At 39.7% G+C, this 20,822-nt stretch overlaps 1 long non-coding RNA gene across 2 annotated transcripts in view; it reads left to right on the plus strand.

Annotated features, from left to right (window-relative positions):
- Nucleotides 1-20,822, plus strand: part of LOC147034551 (uncharacterized) — a 58,077-nt gene that overhangs the window by 19,931 nt on the left and 17,324 nt on the right. For both annotated transcript variants that reach the window (XR_015060171.1, XR_015060178.1), the window contains one exon: nucleotides 19,006-19,150. This is a non-coding gene — a long non-coding RNA (uncharacterized LOC147034551). The remainder of the gene's footprint in view (nucleotides 1-19,005; nucleotides 19,151-20,822) is intronic.

A 20,822-nucleotide genomic window follows, 5' to 3' on the forward strand; every position in this document is an offset into this window, starting at 1 on the left:
GAAATCTCCCGTTGACAATGGATTATCTGATGTCAAGCACACTGAAGTTACCACAATTATTCACATATGATTTACATTCTACAACACCAAAAGATTTACATTCTCTGCAACAATTTCATTTACTTTATATATGCACTTAACATTAGGAGACACACATGAAATATGTAACGACATTTTGGAATTTACCCCCAAGTTCATGCCCCAGGGGGTGGGGACTTGGGGTCACAGGGGTTTTTTATAACTCAAAATTTGACATTGGGAACTTTTTGCCATCTTTAAACTTGGCTTTTGGTGGGAACAGTGGGGATTTGCCTTGGCATGCCATTGACTTTCCCAGAGTTAATATCATTATTCCTACAATTACTATTAATATTATTATTATTTTGTAATTTATTAGACTTCCTGAAGTTGATCCAGTCTGTAAGTGTGACACTGACGACACTTCACCTGTAGCTCATTATCTCCAGACATGTCCAGCGAGGTGAGGAGCATGTTTACATCTCAATATTTAAACTGAATTATATAATTGTATTCAAAACACACTTTTTTATGTTATTAAGAATTTTGAAGATACAGAAATAAATTCCATTCAAAGTACGATGCCAAAATCCCTTTTAACAAAATATAGAGCTTTATTAAATTTCACATGCATGTATGATGGCAAAAGAATGAACCTCAAACTGGAGCTCAGGCTCTTTCATATGATGGAAATCATTGTGAAATCAAGCAGTTCTTTGTGAAGCCTGCATATTTGCTGTGGATATAATGCATTTGTAAGGAAGACTTTCATACCACTCGAGGCCACGTGTTTATACTGCCTGTTAAAAAAGGCAACATAGAATTTGACTAAAACCAACTCTGTTCATCCTTCAGGATGAAAGCAATGCTGAATAGGTTTTTTTTATGGCAAATGTTACAATGCAGTGTATGTCCATGCAAAGTCAATTTTCATTTCAATGCTGTAACATTTGCAATGGTTTTACATTCAGAACTTCCCAAAATCTATTCATTCTCACCACATTATTCTTTATGTGTATTTCAAATCTGCAGTAATGTGATAGGCCTGGGCTATTTACTGGAAAATAATGGCTCTGTCATCAAACTTCTAAGCACTACCAATGTGACCTTAGCCTTACGAAGGTAAGACAGTTCACGTCAATGTATGAAAGCACGTTTTCTTTCATCAGAAAGTAACATGCAATGCCTTTCCTTCATATAGTGTCATTAGATATGGCTATTGGGCATCTCCATGCACAAGATTAATCTTGCTCACTAGTCTTGATACATTGGATGGCAATGCAGGCAGTGCTTATCTTAGCAATCTTTGGTAATTCACACAAAATAGAAAGTGCAATCTATTTTGTCAGTATAAACAGTGAAAACTGCCATGAACCATGCAAAAATCAGCAAGAGCGACTTTCTTATTCCTGAATCTCATTGGTTGTATGAGAGGAACATTGGACCTTCCTTAAACAGTAAATGACCTCAATGTACACTCATCTATACGAATCTCCCCCTTACTTTGATGGGGAGAATGGAATGAAAATCAAATTGGTTCGTGGTCTCCAAATTACACGAGAAATAAAGAGTGTGGTCTGGTGTCCAAGGTTTGACTGGCTCTCTCCCATTACTCACTTGACATGCACAATTGTCTCAAGGTTGTAAGGTCCCAGAGCTGCCCGCATAAATTGGCTTTACTAGGTAATGGTGTGCAGCACATCACAATGAAGTACAAAACATTGTGGTTGGCTCCATCCCACAACAAAAAATAGATATAAATTGGTTAGAGTGATCTCAAGCTGATAAATGATCTTAAATATTAAAAAAAATGCTGGACATCAAATTTTAATTATCACCAGACTTTAACATAAATTACAAGAACACATTACATTAGTAAACAACCCACAAACAATTGATATGTGGCATTTTAACCTGGTTTCCAAACATTACAAGTGAGGGTTTCAGATGGGAATACTTCAGGTGTGTGTGTGTGTGTGTGTGTGTGTGTGTGTGTGTGTGTGTGTGTGTGTGTGTGTGTGTGTGTGTGTGTGTGTGTGTGTGTGTGTGTGTGTGTGTGTGTGTGTGTGTGTGTGTGTGTGTGTGTGTGTGTGTGTGTTTTTTCCGATTTTGGACCAAACGTTTGAAAATATTCTGGACAGAACGGATAGAAAAGAACGGTGCTCAGCTGATGATCCTTGCAGTCAAAATATCAGTCAATCATCCACTTAGTATCTACTAAAGTTCTTACTTTAGGCTTGCAACCACTGACCACAACTGTGAGACCATTTTCTTTTCATACCAACAAGGCAATATAAATTACTAATTTTAATAGCATCTGGACCAACTCTGAAAAACAGACAACCACTGCAATATCTCTGTTTAGATTCATCTGCTTCATTTTGTTAGTTGCCTCAAATCATGCATTGGAATATAGGAATAATATAAATATTTTAAGAGTTTTAAAAGTTATTTATTTTGAAACTCTCAATGACATTTCCTGATGAACTGCTGCTCAGTATTATTTATAGGAATACAAGGTCAGACACTACAGACAGCCAGAAGAGAACCTTTACTTTCACTTGAAAACATATACATTTAAAGTACATTGGTGAGCTATGCTAGAAGCTTTTAATTAGTCAACTTTCAAGAGGAATTATTATTGGAAATTTATCACCATGTGTGGAGCTTATTCACAGCAAAGGTAATAGTGGGGCAACTTAGCTAAATATAGCATAACGATTGTGCATTTTGCGAGGAAAGCACCAAATTTGGAACACTAGTAGCCTATCATATTATGAACAGATTTGGATATTGAGCCATCTCAAATTCAGCCGCTGATGGCTGTGGCAGCCATTTTCCACTGCCATCAAAAATTTGAGAAGGCCCAATATCCAAATCTGTTCATAATATGATAGGCTACTAGTGTGCCAAATTTGGTGCTTTCATCACAAAATGCACAATTGTTATGCTAAGTTGCCCCACTATAACACAATATGTGAGCTAGAGATCTCATGTTGCCTTTATCCCAAAGCAAAAACATTTAATAAAATCCTACTTTTGAGTAATATGATGGTGAATTGAGGGCTGCACTTTTCGTTAAATATGATTTGCGTGTTCGATTGCCTCCTTTATTTTCCAAGTCCAAGTTAATTCTCTAAAATGAAGCAGATGATAACTGTTCACTCATCAGTATATCGAGTAATATTATTGCTCTTTGTTGAGAAATTAAACAATAACTATGACGATAAAATGCATCATTCTGACTGAAGTGAATACGAGGGAAAAACCTTCGGAGTGTAGGCTTTATTTCACTTGATTGAAGCTGATTCTACAGGCACATAAAGTAATACATGTGCAGCAAGGAATACACGTGCAGTCGATCACCGCAAAATAAATCAGCAATTAGCCAGCATAAGCACGGTGTCCAGTATACTCTCAATTCTCACCATTCAACGAGCACCAAGTGAACCACCGCCGTAAATGACAATGCCCCAGGGACAATCCCACCAACCGCGCGGCATCACGGTTTTATCTGTCTCGTGTGCGAGCCGCGCAACACGCGATCATGCGTCACATCCTTTAATTCATCACACTGACCACTCAAATATCATTGCAATCATGTATGTGACAAATGCATTTCCATCATGAAAGGCTGAACCATTTGACAATTTTGCAACAACTGCATGAAGTCTCTTCAGACATTTTCATGAAGCATCATCATTCAGACATTTTCATGAAAAAACAAACAAGAAAAAGAGCAATCAGAGATGGCAGACCCGCGCCAGGACTTCTTTTGAGTGGTGTATAATTATCGGTATTCGTGTAAATCCAATATGGCTGCCAAACCATGTGACTTATGACATCATATGTGTGAATCTTTTGTTCCTCATGGATAGGGGGTCATGCGTGGAAAGTTTTTTTTTTTTGCCTCAATCTGATCAGCCACTTCAGAGAAGAAGGTATTTGAAGGTTGTTGTTTTAAAAAAAAACAAAAACAATATGGCTGCCAAATCTCGTGACCGATTATGTTTTTTTTTTTTTCTATGGACCATTTTATCCCGAGATGACCCTCAAAATGTGCATACTGATCAGATGTAGCGTCTACATATGCAATTATGACGTCATAGCAAAGGCACCTATGATCTCATCAAAAAATCAGGCTTATTCCCCATGAGGAGTACTTGCCATGTGCCAAGTTCCAATTTTTTCTTTAGTGCGATTTCAAAAATAAAGGTCAAAGTTTTTTTCTATTTTTTCCAACATGGCTGCCACACCGCATGACCTATAATGTCATAATTATTATGAAAACATTCTGTGTGAGTAGTTGCGCCTATGGAGAAAATTTCAGCTCGATCTGCAAGTGATTGCAGAGGAAAACACAAAAGTTCTTTGTGGACAAACAAACAAACAGACAAACGAACAAGAAAAAGAGCAATCAGAGATTGCAGACCCTTGTCAAGACTTTTGTGTGATTTATTTTGTGTGGAATTTGTGTACTGTTGTGTTGCGTTAATGAGACATAATTAAAACCTCCACTTTATAACTGCTGGCAGTGGTGACTGGTTCAGCCATTTCAGAGAAGATTATTTTTTTTAAACAATGTGGCTGCTGAATCATGTGACGGATGATGTCATAAAAAAAAATTGTGGACTATTTTATCTCAAGTTGACCCTCAAAAATGTTCATACTTATCGGATGTAGTAGCATTCTACATCTTCAATTATGACATTATAAAGAAGGCATCTATGACGTCATTTTTAAAAAAATCACACATTCCCCAAGAGGACTGCTTGCAATGTGCCAAGTTTCAATTTTTTCCTTGGTGGGTTTCAGAGATACAGAGGACCAAAGTTTTTTTCTGTTTTTCCAATTTTTTTCCCATACAGTTTTACGAGCTTCGGAGTTTGATATTATGTGTGATCTGATTTAATAATTTTGTACATAGCATGTAGACAATAGATTTTACTTTGTGGAATTTACTTTAGATGTTTACTGAATGAGATTAAAATATACTTTTATCTCATCATTGTCCTTTATCTCGATATTATGATGCGCATCTGGAATGTAATTTTGAAATTTGAAATATCCCATTCATTATTTCCCAATAGCTGCATAAACAGTTCCTGAAGATTTAATAAAAACCTATTTAGCGACTGATAAAAACACACTGGTGGCTCTCTCCACATGGAACATTCCCATCATGCAAGAGTCATGTGATATGGTGGGGAGGAAGAAGTGATGCAATGGTCTTGAAGGGTCTTTTGACCGAGCGAAAAGGAACTACACCTGTCAGGAGAGGTTGCTGCTCCAGGTTGTCTGGTGCTGAAAGGGACTGTATCAGGCTAGCCATTTTGCTATAAAACACAGACAGAAATACATAGGCAGGTACTTGGAATCATATGGTGCTGAGGATGAGTTGATGAATGTTGGAGCTGAGGTTCGAGTCTGGCATTGTTGGAATGTTCTCTCCATCATGCATTTACATGACAACAGAGGACATACATTTTGAACCACCTAAATCCAAGGGTGTGAGCAGATGCTCCTACAGTAGCAGTCTGGAGGATGCTGTGCTCTGCATGTAGCTTTAATCACCATGTTGGGGGCTCTTAGAAGGTAATCCATCTGTGGCTCATGAGCTGCCAGTTTAAGGGACCACCAAGAACGAGTACTTTGTTACATTTTGTTGAAGAAACCATGAATTCTGCCTCACACATACATACCTTTTGCTGGCATTGTTGGATAGATATGGTTTAAAGTCTCACAGACTGGCAATTTGTCAGTGTGCTTGTACATCTGTGTCTTTTGTCTTTTCATGTGCACATTTTTCGATGCAGACACTTAGTATAAAGCTATGTTTTTCTGATTTCCTGTGACATTAAAATGAAGTGCTTGTAATCCTTGCATGGATGTGTAACCATATAAACTGTGGTTTTGCAGAAGTAAACATCAGCATGCTTTGACTTTGAATGAATAACTGAATGGTCTCACATGGGAATTCTGTTTGCATTAGTCCATCCACGTTCAGTAGTTAAATAATTATTTGGTTTGTAAACATGCTGGCTCCATTATTTTCCATGCCTGGTCATAGTTTGAGTTTTAACTTTGTGTCGGGGTGGGAGTTGCTTTACGTCGTTGTCGTCGACCCTGGACCACGTCAACGTTAACGACGGCTAAATTTGCAATAAGTTATTATCCCGCCCCCTCCCGAGGGAGGGAGCTGGATATTGTAATCGTCCGGTTTGTTTGTCTGTTTGTTTGTCTGTCTGTCTGTTAGCAACTTTATGGCAAAACGGCTTTAGCAAACACTATCAAATTTAATCCACAGGTGGGCAATGAACCTTGGACGACCCCATTAACTTTTGGGTCCAATTGGATCAAAGGTCAAGGTCACGAAAAGATCAAAATCGTTTTTCGCTCATAACTTCGTCAAAAATGATCTGATTTACATGAAACTAAGCTTATAGTGAACCTTATTCTATTTGTCACTTATAATCCTACCCATTCCTGTAGTGAAAAATGCATATTTGTGAAGATCAGTAGGGTCCGAAGTTTTGGGGGTCATGGCCATCGGTCAAAATTACAAATTTTCCATTAAAACTAAAACATGGTTACAAAAAATACAACTTTACGGGAAAACGGCTGGCTCAAACACTGTCAAATTGTATCCATAGGTGGGTAATGAAACTCAGACGACCCCGTTAACTTTTGGGTCCAATTAGTTCAAAGGTCAAGGTCAGGTCACGAAAAGGTCAAAATCTTTTTCGCTCATAACTTCGTCAAAAATGGTTTAATTGACTTCAAACTAAGACTAAAATATTCCTTATTCTATTCCTTATAATCAACATTCAGGTTAAGGATATATCAAATTTAAATTTGATCCCCCAAATAACTTTATGCCTTAAATGGGCGGGATTTGTTGTGCCTGGCACCACTTGTTATTATTATTATTTTTGTATGTTGAAGGCTGCAGGCACAGACTGAATAGTCCTCATTGAGGCAAAGCCTTAAATAAAAGAACTGCATGAATAGAAAAGTAAGGAAAGAGACTAGTCCAAGAGTTTTTGAGAAAGTAAAAAATCTGCTTTTTGAAAAGGGGAAGGTCATAAGTGTTTGGGAAGACATGAGACGGTAAAGAGTTCCAGAGTTTGGCAATGGAGAGGAAGAAACAAACCTCATAATGGCTCACCCTTGAGTTGCCAATGGCGACACAATAATCATGTGATGTAGTGGCTTGTCAAGTATTCCTTGGTCTCACTAATCATGGAGTTACATAAGCAGCAAGTTCTTGCGAGCAGAAACCGAAGTAATATCTGTAGAAAAGAGAAAGAGAGCCTACTTTGCAGCGTAATATGAGTGGGTCGTGTTTTGAGGTCACATTGGTAGAGTGGACAAGTCGAATAACTTTGGATTCAATTCTGTCCAGTAAGTTTGTGGAGCTGGAACCACCCCAGATGTGAAAGCAGTACTCTATACCAGGAGGAATCAATCCTTTATGGAGTTGGAGCAACTGTTCAGAGGAGAAGAATCTTTAACTTCTGAACAGGACTCTGTCTTTCTTCGAGGCAGACTTGACTATTTGAGTAATGTGTGGATTCCAGGATAAATTTGATGTTAGAATGATACCTAGTAGGTTTATTGTATCACATGGTGTAATTGTAGAGCTTTCAAAGGAGAATGGAGAGTTGAGATGCATTTTAGATGGAGAGATGAGAAGAAATTGAGTTTTTGAAGCCTTTAACTTAACTTGATAACATTTGCCCCACTTGAATATCTTGTCCAAATCCGAATTTAAAGAGGTGGCTGTGATTAAACGAGATGTAGATCGAGTGAAGGAAGATGGGGCAGATGGGAAAGACATGGAGGAATGTAATGTTGTAATCAGCATACCAGCATATAGTATACCAGTGAATGTAATCGGCATACCAGTGCATTTGGTTATTTGTGAAAGAAAGAAGGTCATTGATTAAAAAGAATGAAGAGTGTTTGGGATGGAACAGAACCCTGAGGTATACCGCTGTTGATAGGGAAGGGGGAAGATGATGAACCTTCAACAATTACGAAGATAGAGCGGTCAGAGAGAAAGCTCGATTATGAGAGAGCAGAGTGAAGGAGGAAAGACGGAAGCTTGGATATCAGACCCCAATGCCAAACTCTGTCAAAGGCTTTTGAGATATCAAGGCCTACAACAAAGGATTCCCCAAAGTCTCTCAAAGAAGAGGCCCAGACATTCGTAATGTAAGAAAGGATATCACCTGTAGATCTTGCCTGGTGAAAGCCATATTGGTGGTCAGATGAAAGACTGTGATTCAAGATGCTTGAGAAAATGGGAATTGAGAAGATATTCAAAGACATTGGAAACAGTAGATGTCATATAATTATATAAAAACTAATATAATATAACTAATAGGCTGCCGCTCAATGATTTAAATCATAACCGCAATAGAAATCGAAGTGTCAACATCACCGTCATACCAACGAAGAAAAAAAAACAAGAAAAAAAAACACCAGGGAGTCTGGAACACTGACGCTAACCATTATCTCGACGTGTTTCGACTTATGAGTAACTTACAAGTCACGTGTGTCGACGTGTGCCAACGATCGTGTAATGTGCCTACAACTTATGGCCAGCGTTTGCGGAACGTGTGTCATACACAGAGTACGTCGAGAAATTTTCAACATGCTGAAAATTTGTCGACGTACTCGGCGTACTACGACGTATGCCAGCATACTACGACATATGCCAGCATACTAAGACGTATGCCAGCGTGCTCTTAACGTATACAAAACTTACCCATAACGTATTTGACGTGTACCAGCTTTTTTCAGCAAATTTTGCATACGTCGGCATACGCTGGCTAAAACGTCAAGGTGTGACAGCGGCTTCACACTTCGATGTCTAGTGCGGTTATGATTTGAATCGTCGAGCCGCAGCCTATGAATAGCCTACGCCACGTGATCATCGGCGATACGCTGCCACCCTATGCATAAGTTAGACTATCGTTGGGCATAGGTTGTGAACGCCGACAACACGCTCAGCATTCGTTGGTATAAGTTATCTTAATGTGATTGAAACGTTCTGTGTATGTTACTAATACGTTATGCATACATCCAACTCGTTATGAATACGTCCAAAAATGGGAAAAACATCAATAGTTCAGCGTACGCCAGCGTTTTGCATACATTTTGATACCTTGCCATACGCTGGCTAAAACGTCAAGGTGTGGCAGCCCCTTTATCGTGGAGTTTCGCTGGTGACGATTTTTCCCTTGCTATTGGTACCTTTGTGTGGCACGTGTGGAAAGAGCTCTTCTTTGGCTTTGTGTCACCTTGCACGTCTTGAGTTGCCTTACGCATGTTGATGTAGCTCGTCTGAAGAGTCCGCAATCAATTTCTCCTTCGATCCTTCATCAACATTCCTGCCTTTGGCCCAGAGGGCTATTCATGAGTATCTCGGCAACTTACCATTCCCTTGTGGCATTTGAACTCCTTTCAGACGTATTCCCGTCACTTAAACATTCATGACTCCAACCGCTGGCCAACGCTGATGCAGTGTTGCTGATGCAGTGCCCCTGTTACTCGTTTTTCTCACATCGGTGGATGATGGACTGAGTCAATCCACCTGGTGTTAATTCAACAGAGAAAAGAGGGGCTCGAACCCAAGACACTGAGATCATAAGCCAGCCACCAAAACCATGAAGTCAACACCAGGCTCCTGCAATAAATGTTTCGGTGAAATGAAAAAAAATTCTTCCCCAAATATCATTTTCATTTGCATCTTTTTTTGTTACAATATGGACAGGATCACCCCCAAAATGCATATTTTGACATCATTTTTTCAAATTTTTTTTCCGGGGGGGCATACCCCAGACCCCCGAGAAAATTTCGTTTTTCATGTTTTTTTCAAAAATTCTGCAGTTTCACCCAAGTATTCCACTTTACCTCAAAAATTAAATTTCTACATTTATATATGGAGCATTTCACATCAGCAAAGCAGGAAGTGGTGGAAGAGTTCTGCAAAACGCACAAGTTGTGGTCATCCTCCTTCAGGAAACCCATGCAACTGATGTGAATTGAATTAAATTATATTCCTATAATCTTACTGGTAAAACTCTTAATACAGCAATGGTGTAGCAACGTTTGTCAAGATTGGTGTAGCCTTCAAACACACCGACTGTTCCAAAGCTGACTGAAACCGAATGGCTTGTCACCAAAATCGCTGTTATAGACATTGTCAACATTTATCACCGACCACCAACTACTCTGCACTTGTGAGAGCTTCCTATTTATCCAACAGGATGTATTTACACTGGTGATTTTAATTGCCATAATATGAGTGGGGGTATGTGACTAATGACTCTAATGGCACCAATCTCTCTGAGTGGGCATCTGCCAACGACCTTACTCTTTTATATGACCTGAAAGTACCTGCCAACTTTTATTCTGTGTGATGGAATACAGACATTAACCCTGATCTGTCTTTTTGCATGAAACATTTTGATACTTGACCAACTCGGCGAGTTTTTAACCAGTTTACACATTCTCAACATCGACCATCTCTCATGTCGCTGCCTCAGCTTGTTTCACCTACACCAACCAAGCATATTCTGAACCCAATACCCTGAGAGATTAAGATGGAACTTTAGAAAAGCGAATTGGAAGTTGTTTAGCCAGTTATGCATAAATGTTGTCAATGTACTCCTTCATCCAACGTCATCTGATTTGTACAAACGTTTTAACCGTGCCCTCAAAAATTCTGCAAAGAAAACCATTCCTTCCTTGCGGCTACAGGAAGTGCTACATACTGGGCTGGAACAAGTAGTGTACTCGGCTCCATGTTGACTTTATCAACGCAGACAATCCTTAGTCCATGGCAGTGTCTTCTGATGCTTTGATGAACCACCTTAACTGTTAACGCCAAGAAAGGTGCATACTGTTGAGAAATTGATTTCGTACACTCTTCTTGGAAAGGTTGGGGAACTGTGAATCGCCTCAGCGGTTTAGCAGCGACTAATAGACAGTACCAGGATGAAGCAAACGAAATTGCCAAGCATCTTGTGAACAGCAGCAATTACTGTCTCTGAAAAGAAGGCCCAACATATGCTCTTGCAGTCTTTCCATGAGAAATTGAATGAACCATCTGTTGATGACCATTTGAGTTATCCTTTTACCAACGAAGAAATTAGTGTTGCTATTCGTCAACTTAAACTCGATAAAGCACCCGGTCCTGATTGTGTGCACAATGAGTATTTCCGACTCTGTGACTGTGATCCTTTGATGCTCGCTTGGCTATGTAAATTTTTCTCGTTTTGTATGACAACAAATCACATTCCTAAAACCCAGCGGAGGGTCACTGTTATTGCCATAATGAAACCGGGTAAGCCACTGGATGACCCAAAATCATACAGACCTATTTCGCCGCTAAATGCAACATTTAAACTTTTGGAAAGGGTTATCCTGGAACTAATCTACTACGTAGTTGATGAGGAATTCCCACTTGAAGAGGCTGGGTTTCCTAAGCTATGTTTGACTGCTGATCAAGTGGCACTGCTAACACAGGATATTGAATTCGCCTTTGATGACAAACAAATAGTGGGAGCCATATTCCTTGATAGTCTAGACGCCAAAATCTGTAGCTAGCCTAGAAAATAGGTTCACTGCTGATTTCATGTTAGAATGGTGCAACTGGTGTTTTTGAAGAGTCTACGCATGACCAAGTCTAGTTCCACTTGTTGCCAAGTCTGCATCTGAATATTATGGCCGCCATGACAGTAATCAAAATGGCTGCCATCAGATTTAGTATTTTTCTTACTGCAAATTGTACTAGCCAGAAATTTGTCATGATTGTGAAATACTATGTAATCTGACACGAGGAACACTATTTTGTGCTTTATTTTTTGTACTGGATCACAACTTTTCACATAATTGACAACTTAAAGACGAAATTGAAAATGCACATACGAGCAACAAATGTGAAAAAGAAAATGTTTAGCACTATTGATGGAGATGGGTTTACAGTCAGTCAAAGGTTATTTCAACAGCTGTCAGATTCTTTCTAACACAAAATTACGTTGCTTTGCAGAAGAGAAAAGTGTTGTGAGAACACCCAAGTACAATTTTCAGAGCTATTGATCGGCTTGTACACTGAACGGGTTCCTACAAAGGGCTTTGCATCCAAATGCTTTCGTGCAAGGCAGTCCATTCCGTGTACATTTGCACCGTCGAGTTGAGCATGACCCACGGCATTTGCATGTCGTCAGTTCTACACAGTAAGCAGTAATAGGCTGTGCAGTCATGAGTCGCGGCTGAAATGTCTCGTTGCCATCTTTTACGACCTGTTCCCACCCACAGTTCTCAGGTGCAGGTAGATGTGGTTCAGATTCCAAGGCTCTTCTCCACACAAAAGTCTGGTAGTGCGCTCGCTTGATGTGTAGAATCAGAGCATCGCGAGTTGGAGGCAGATTCTCAATAGCTTTGGTCAGACTGAGAAACAGATCACATCTTACTCGCTGAATTGAGTTATCTTGGCCATGATGGTCATAAAGCCTTCGGAACAAATGACTCAGCATCTGCAATCACACTCTCATCAGGAATTTCCTCTTTGCCTAGGTTATTAAACAGGTGGGAGTTGTTTTGAAAGACAGCCCATGCAGAGCGCTTCGCAATTCCAGCAAACTGGCTTGTGCTGTCTGAACCTGTCACTGCATGAAATGCCAGAAGTGACTCCCTCTGCGAATCTGGGATATTGATGGAGTCAATGGGAATGTAGTGTTGCTTTTTGGGTGTCCCTGCATTCATCCAGAGAAAGGGACTGAGATGCGGCTGATAGGCAACAAGGAGAATGAGGACATCAGTGTCCTGAAGCCACATGAATAATGTCTTGGCAGATGCTCAGAACTTTGTTCTTGGTATCTGTCTCATCCGCTTCTTCATTGTCCATCTTGTCAGTGCTGTCACCACCACAAAGAAGCTTTACAAGCATGTACAGGGTTTCAGGTACAATTCGCTCTGCATTTTCTGTGTTCAGTCCACTGATAATGCTATGCCCTGGAGAGTGTTTTACGTCACTGTAAATCTTTATGCCCACTCTGAAGATCCAGCTAAGGATTTCGTTCTCATGATGAGGCAGACTGCACTGGGCCAATTCATCTTCTTCAGAACTTTCACCTTCTTCAGATAAATCATTCACGGCGGTTCTCATGGCAAACTTTGTCACAGTTGAGGATGCAACTATGAGGGGTTTTGTGACATCCAATGGCTGCACGAATGTCACCTTGTCACTACCAAAGTGAACCTCCACTTTCTGCTTGAAATTGTAGCTTTTGTAGGCTCCAGCCTCAATTCCAAAATCATTCAATAACAGCATGCTGTAGTGTTCCCAGATGTTTTTCAGGGTAAACACATGTCCCTTCTGCAGCTCTTTCTCAAGCTGGTTCATCACATTTCTGAAACAGATGCTTTCAGGAGACTGGTTTTTCTCTCCACTCTCCTTTTTATGCTTTCTGCGAAAAGAAACATAACACTTGAGGTGATATTTACCTTCAGCTGCCATCAAGTCTGAAACACCTGCAAACCTGTGACGCATGGTGGGGTCAAATTGGGCCAAACTAAGCATCCTGGATGATGTGTGATCAAATTCAACATTTGTCAGGACACCAGCTTTTCCAGGAATGTCAGTCTGGCAGAAAGCTCATTTTGACCAATCCATAGCGCTGTGCACGGATCTTAGTGACTTTGGGACATGGTATTTCTCTGAGGAACCTGATGTTGTGGGTATCTCTTCTGCGTAAGTCTCAGATTGTGGCTGAATCCTTGACTTCAGTCTGTCTATTTTTTGTGCGTGAGTAAAGTCACTATAGCACAATTTGTGCCATTGAATCTTTTCGACGTGCTCCGGTACAGAATATTTTCTGATTCTTGAGAATGAGTCAACATATTTAGCGTCATTATATTTCTCTCTTTCTTTGCAACATTCAGCTACAGTTTTCACACCAACGATTGTAGTCTTTCGAAGTGGCGTTGACTTGCTAGTTTTTGAACTGTCCTGGCAAATAAAGCATTTATTCCAGTCTACATGCTCTTCTTCTTTTCGATCCCTTGAACCCCCTGTGAGAAATCTTGCGGCTTTCATTTTTCAGTTAGTCCTGGGTAACAGAAAAACACACAGTTATGTAGTTTAGGTTCATTTTATAGCAATGTTGTAAAATTCATTGATTGTGGTTTGTATAATCAGACATTCTAATTCGAGCCTGAACATTTCTTTAAAAATAATATAGTGAAAAACAAGTCATATTATTTTTAGAAAATGGATGGAGCAATGTTTTTTTCTATACTCCCATCAGCTCAGGCATGCTCAAAAACATGAAAATCGACCCTAATTTTGTAATTTCATGTCAATTTGCGGCTGAAATATGACGAAAAGTGTATTTAATGGCGACCATTTTGTAAACTGTCATGGCGGCCATACTATCCATATCCAGAGTTGGCAACAAGTTGATTCACGTTTCTGTGTGTCTGGACAGTCAATTTACACCTGTTGCACTATTCTAACACGGAATCAGCAGGGTCGTACACTATTCTGCATTGGGCCTCCTGACTATGACCTTATGGCAAAATACATACCGTTTGGCATAAAGGCCTCTGCCACAAACTGCTGTGTCTTACCTGATCGTGTGATGGTTAATTTCATCATGGAACTTGTATATAGTCACTCATTTGTTTTGAAAACTGCTAATGGGTAGATCAGCTGACCATACCGTTTGAAAAACAGTGTTGCCTAAGGGTCTGTATCTCACCTAAGGGTCAGCCAAAGCTGACCAAGGCACAATCTCGGGTGGCTCCATATCTAGAATTGTTCGGAATACATTATTCTACATGTGTACAAATTTTGGTGCTTTTATGCAAATTTGAACAATTGATCTGAAATATCAGACTACACTGCTGGACTATGTTGAATACAGCTCAGTTGTTTCGGGAAGAAGTATACACACATTGAAAATGGACATTGTGCACGAGTTTATGCAAAATGTATCAGGCTGCATAAAAGCTACCCCATCGTCTTACCTACCAGTGCTATCCGGTATAGAACCACCTGACATCAATTGCCTAAGCCACGTGTTCAAGATTGTCCAAAAATCAGCCAACTCACATCATCTTTTACATGATTGTATTCACAAAAGGTGAATGCTTACATGTCTCAAGTCTCATCATCCACTGTAGTGGGGCAACTTAGCTAAATATAGCATAACAATTGTGCATTTTGTGAGGAAAGCACCAAATTTGGCACACTAGTAGCCTATCATATTATGAACAGATTTGGATATTGGGCCATCTCAAAATTTTTGATGGCAGTGTAAAATGGCTGCACCAGCCATCAGCGGCTGAATTTGAGATGGCCCAATATCCAAATCTGTTCATAATATGTTAGGCTACTATAGTGTGTCAAATTTGATGCTTTCCTCACAAAATGCACAATTGTTATGCTAAGTTGCCCCACTACTGGCCAATATAACACAACCGCTTATCGATTCCGATTTTCTGACTGCAAGTCACTACAAGCATAGTCTTTGGACCAAACAATTTGCCACATATCAATCTCACCTAACAGAACTTTATCGATGAACCCACAGTTCGGCCACCGGGCTGGGACATAACGCGATTGTCATGGTTTGCCTGAACCGGCTTCGTTCAGGATCAGGGAGATTTGCCCACAACATGCACAAAATGGGATTCGCTGCTTCGCCCCTGTGCGATTTCAGAGAAACATGGACCACTGACCACATTATGTATAAATGTACCCCCCTCTACAAATCCCCGAATGGTTTACAATCACTTCACAACATTGATCAACAAACAGTTGAATATTTAGCACATCAAAATTGGTGAACTGCCACATGTAAGTGAACTATGTCAAGTAAGTTCAGGATCACAATTGCAAGGGGTTTATTGTTCAGCTTTAGAGGTCTTTTAGACCACCTGGACGATAGTACATCATTCCTTCAGGATATTGAATTGCACCTCTGTGCATAAATGCATCATCAATGTTCTCCTTCATCCAACATCATCTGATGGAGACTATTTGTACAAACGTTTTAACTGTGCCCTCAAAATGGTGTAGCAACGTTTGTTAAGTTTACACATTCTCTGCTTTGGCATAAAATCGGCTTAAAATAAGGCATAAAATAAGAGGTCGGCTTCATTGGGTCTCGAGTTTGGTGGCAAATATAAAAATATACTCATAATTACTGAAATATTGCTTGTGACAGTTCATAGGTATAGAGCTCAGTAGTAAACCGATGTCATCAGGCTCTTTCACAATCTTTACTCCAGCCAGCAAAGCCACTTGAGGGTTGACACTCAAGCCTTAATTGTCATTGAAAATAATATATCTCATGTCCTGCCTAAAATAATTTCTTGCTATACAATAAAATTAGGGATGCTATTTCATGGAAACATCTTGTCCATTGATACAGTTTTGCTATTGTTTTTTCAGTTTCCATATGACTACAGCTGCACCTAGAAGGGCACTCGGTGGAGAGACTACCTCCACCATGCAATCCAGTGGAATATAATTCCAGGCCCAATTAATTTTTTGAAACATCATGGTGAAGAATCACTTTAATAATTAAAAAAAAACTCGTATCTGGATCCGGATTTAGATCTTCACCAAAATCGAATTAATTCGTCCTTGTCGCACCTAACCTAACACCCTAACGGTTTCACGGTTTCAACCACGGTTCCACTCATGACTTCCCTTGAATCCAAGTCACACACCAAACCCTAACACCAAATTTTATCTGAATCCGTTCACAACTTTTTGAGATATCCTGTTCACAGACAGACAGGGTTGAAAACATAACCTCCTTCTACCTTTTATGAAAGAAGTAATAATGGAATGTGTTGAGCGAACAGAAAGCTACAAGTGGAATTTCTGGAAAGAGAGAGAGAGGTTGTTTGTAGGGCTTTATCCGTGCTTTCATGTGTGAACCATATAATCCATGAAGAAGATAGGAACACAGTAGAAATTCTCTTTGGAGATATCTACATATTGCTATTGCCCATAGATTTAATCGGCATAATTTTTATAGATATGCAAATCTTTTCCATTTTGTTTTGTTAAATTTTCTTTTCTTGCATCCAATATTGAGAGAGAGCAGAGGGAGGGGGAGTGAGGAGGGAGGGGAGAGAGAGAGGCAGAAGGGAGGGAGAGAGAGGGGGAGGGTGGAGAGAGGAGGGAGGGGGAGAGATAGAGGAGGGAGGGGAGGGAGTGGAGAGAGGGAGGAGGGAAGGGAGAGCGAGGAGGGAGGGGAGAAAGATTAGGCAGGGAGGAGATAGAGAGGAGGTAGGAGACAGAGAGGAGTGAGAGGAGAGAGAGAAGAGGCAGGAGAGTGAGAGAGGGAAGGGAGAAGAGAGGATAGGATAGAGGGAAGGGAGGGGATAGCATGGAGGGAAGGGAAGGAAGACGGAGGAAAGAGGGAAGCTTGGAAGGGGGAGAGAGCGAGGAAGGGGGGGAGTGGGTTGAACGAATCCTCACCAAACGTTGCAATACACTGTGGGAGGGAGGGGTGTGAGGAGGGGTTGACAGAGAGAGTGGGGGGAGATGAAAAGAAATAGTGAGAAAGCTGAGTGGTGGAGGTGGCATTTGCAAAGACAATGATATGCATAAAGACTGAACACACATACGAAAAATATAAAAACTCATGCCAGAACAGCTGCACCAACAACGACACAACAGAGTTGGTAAAGTAATGTGCTGGCACATCTGCAACATCATTGATATCCCAGTTAAAGAAAAATTGTAGATACATGATCCAAAAGCAAACACTGAAAACATGGAAGTGACACTCATGTATGACCTAAGGATCCCATCGAGCATGAACATCGAAAACAAAGTATGGCAACTCGATGGATTAGAAACCAAAAAATTGAGAAGAAGGCATTGCTAATTTAGGTGTTAACACCAGTAATTTTGGACTAAACGATGCAGAAATTAAGAAAATGACCAAATACGAAGACCTCAAGAATGAAGTAAATAGATCCTGTGGCTTCGGAATGCCAAAGTTGTACCAGTGAGAGTTGGAGCAACGGGAATGATGACATAGAAACTCACAGATATTAAAACCCTGGGAATATTACTTTAAACGAACTACAGTTCTTCGCTGTCCAGGGCTCAGCGACGATCCAGAAGAGAGCCCTCGGTACAAAACTTTTAGAATAGAAACATTCACAGCTTGGTCTATGAATGGTCGCCCCTTACCAAAATGACGGTGGATACTTTGAGCCCACCCTGGGAGGATTCCATTCCACATTCTGAAACCCGCAATTGTAGATACCAATCGACAACACACACACATGGAGGTGGATACTTTTGAGACCTGGTAGGTCTCCGTTTCACCTCCTGAAACCCACCCACATGTGGAGATAGCAGGCAGCAACACCAACTTCCACGTACACACGCGCACACACACACACACACACACACACACACACACACACACACACACACACACACACACACACACACACACACTTATTTGTAAAAATTATTGAGACCATCCACATTGTCTACTCAATGTAAGACTATTGCAAAGGATTTTTTTATTAGTCATATTTTGTCTCATGGGCAATGAAAAGACAATCGTAAAGCACAATGGGAAGGACAATCAGTTTTAATCTAAAATTTTATGACCTTGTTTTTGGAATTGTAAAATATATATATATATATATATATATATATATATATATATATATATATATATATATATATATATATATATATATATATATATATATATATATATATATATAAATACACACATGTTCCAAATTTTCACCAAACGTTTTCAGGAAAACATTATTGCTGGTCCAGATTTTGGTTATATATGTTGAAGGCTATTGGAGAAAGAATGTAAATCAGAACGCATCTAAAATGAACTTCCAGGAGTCGTACCAAGTAGGTTTATTAATGCCTCAGCAAATCCTCCAGCCAACTTTATTCTGTTGTTTCAGATGACCCTTGGGATCTTAAGAAACTGAACATGCATCTGGGTATTTCTACCACACAGCCTCGGCAAGCTAGAGAGAGAAAAAAAACAAACAAACATCAATCGCATGCTTTATGAATCCAGAATATCAATGGTGAATTGTTTGCAAGGTTTGTTTCAGTCGTTTGAAATAAATTGTTGAAGGTTTTGCTTGCAAAGGATACAGTTTTATCATTCATTGTTTAAATATATGCAAATTGCAATTGTATGTCTTTCTCATCCATGTTTATTGCAGAGGTTAATGATATATCTGGTACCACATGACTCCATGCTCTGACAGGGACATCTACAGAGATAAACCCTCTGTCATATCTTTGCCTGTTATGAAGAATTTAATAAAGGTCATGGCCATCAACTTATCCCATTCACTAGGTTTCATTACACACCCATTCGGTGGTTATTCAAGGATATAGCAAATTTGAATATGGTTATTCTGCAACAAGATCAGTAGGAACATTGTACAGGACATGTTATTTCAACAAAAGAGTTGAACGTTTTTATTTGTTATTATTAATTTTCTTCACAAGATCATTTATTTAAACATTTCTCAGTCAACATATTCCTCCTGCGGAAGATGTGACACAAAACCGATGACAAAAGTCTATTTTCAAACTTTTATGCAGCATAAATTTCTCCCATACCTGCTAAAATTGGAAGATTTAATTGGCACAGTGTTGATGCCTTCCTGAAAACGATGGATAGCACCTCATTCTGATGGGATTATGGCTTGGGAAATATTTCACCTCAACATTATCAGGTCTACTTGAATATGATTGGGGGGGAGGGCATCAAAACTTTGCTGAGTAACTGTAAATCCACAAAAAATGAATTGTTTTCCTATGACATCAGGAATCGATGAGACTGGCTATCTACTGAGTTTTGCTTAATGGTCAGGGGAAAACTTTTTGAATGATAAAACCTTTTGACTCAACCTGAAAGATAGGGTACTGGAAAGAAGAAAAATAAATTTGCAATGTACAATATAATTTATCCATTTACATTGAAACTATTTGGATGCAATTCAATAATAACTTTGAAGTAGTCATGCCAGTTCGTCAAAAACATCTATCTTACCAGGAGCGCTAACTTGGCATAACATATGGTGTATTGAATGGTCTTAGAGAAGGTGACATCACTGTAAGTTTTTTGCAGCCTTTTGCAGCGAACACATAAGTGTTGAATGGTTCGGTTTGGAATTAAGACAAAACCGTCATTTTTTCACTGACATTTTCATTTTCAGCTTGTGCAAGAAAATACCTTTTCGCTAAATGTAGACAGCAGGGATAAGTCCATATGAGAAGCAATATTCCACTTTACGTGGAAAGAAAGGTACGTCCATCTTTATGTTTAAAAGTAGAAAAGCTGCAGAAAGCCATTTTGTCATTATTTGCAGAACAATTAGTTTGGTTGAGTTTGCTTGGCTGCAAAGCCCATGGGTACAAATTCATCTTTAAATATAATATAAGGAAAGAACACTCGATGAGGCCATTTAGTCCATTTAGCCAGTGCAATTTCCACCCCAAACACTGCTGTAAGTCAGACTTATGCAGGAATCGACCAGCCATAAAATGGCAGTATGTTGGCACACAAAGGCTACTCTATTTTGAAAGATCGTAGGCATCCAACAACTAAATGCAGATTGGATAGCCAGGTTTCCTTCTCTCCACAAAGGTCACCATGCTTCGCGATGCAACACACCCTGCTGGAAGTGCACTCAAACGGCCATTGAAAATATAGATTTGTTAATGCCAGATCCCATCAGGGATCAAACCAAGGCTAAGA

This window comes from Eptatretus burgeri, chromosome 1 (genome assembly GCF_056783735.1).
Source record: "Eptatretus burgeri isolate ZD-2024b chromosome 1, Ebu_testis_v1, whole genome shotgun sequence".
Classification (NCBI taxonomy): Eukaryota; Metazoa; Chordata; class Myxini; order Myxiniformes; family Myxinidae; genus Eptatretus; species Eptatretus burgeri.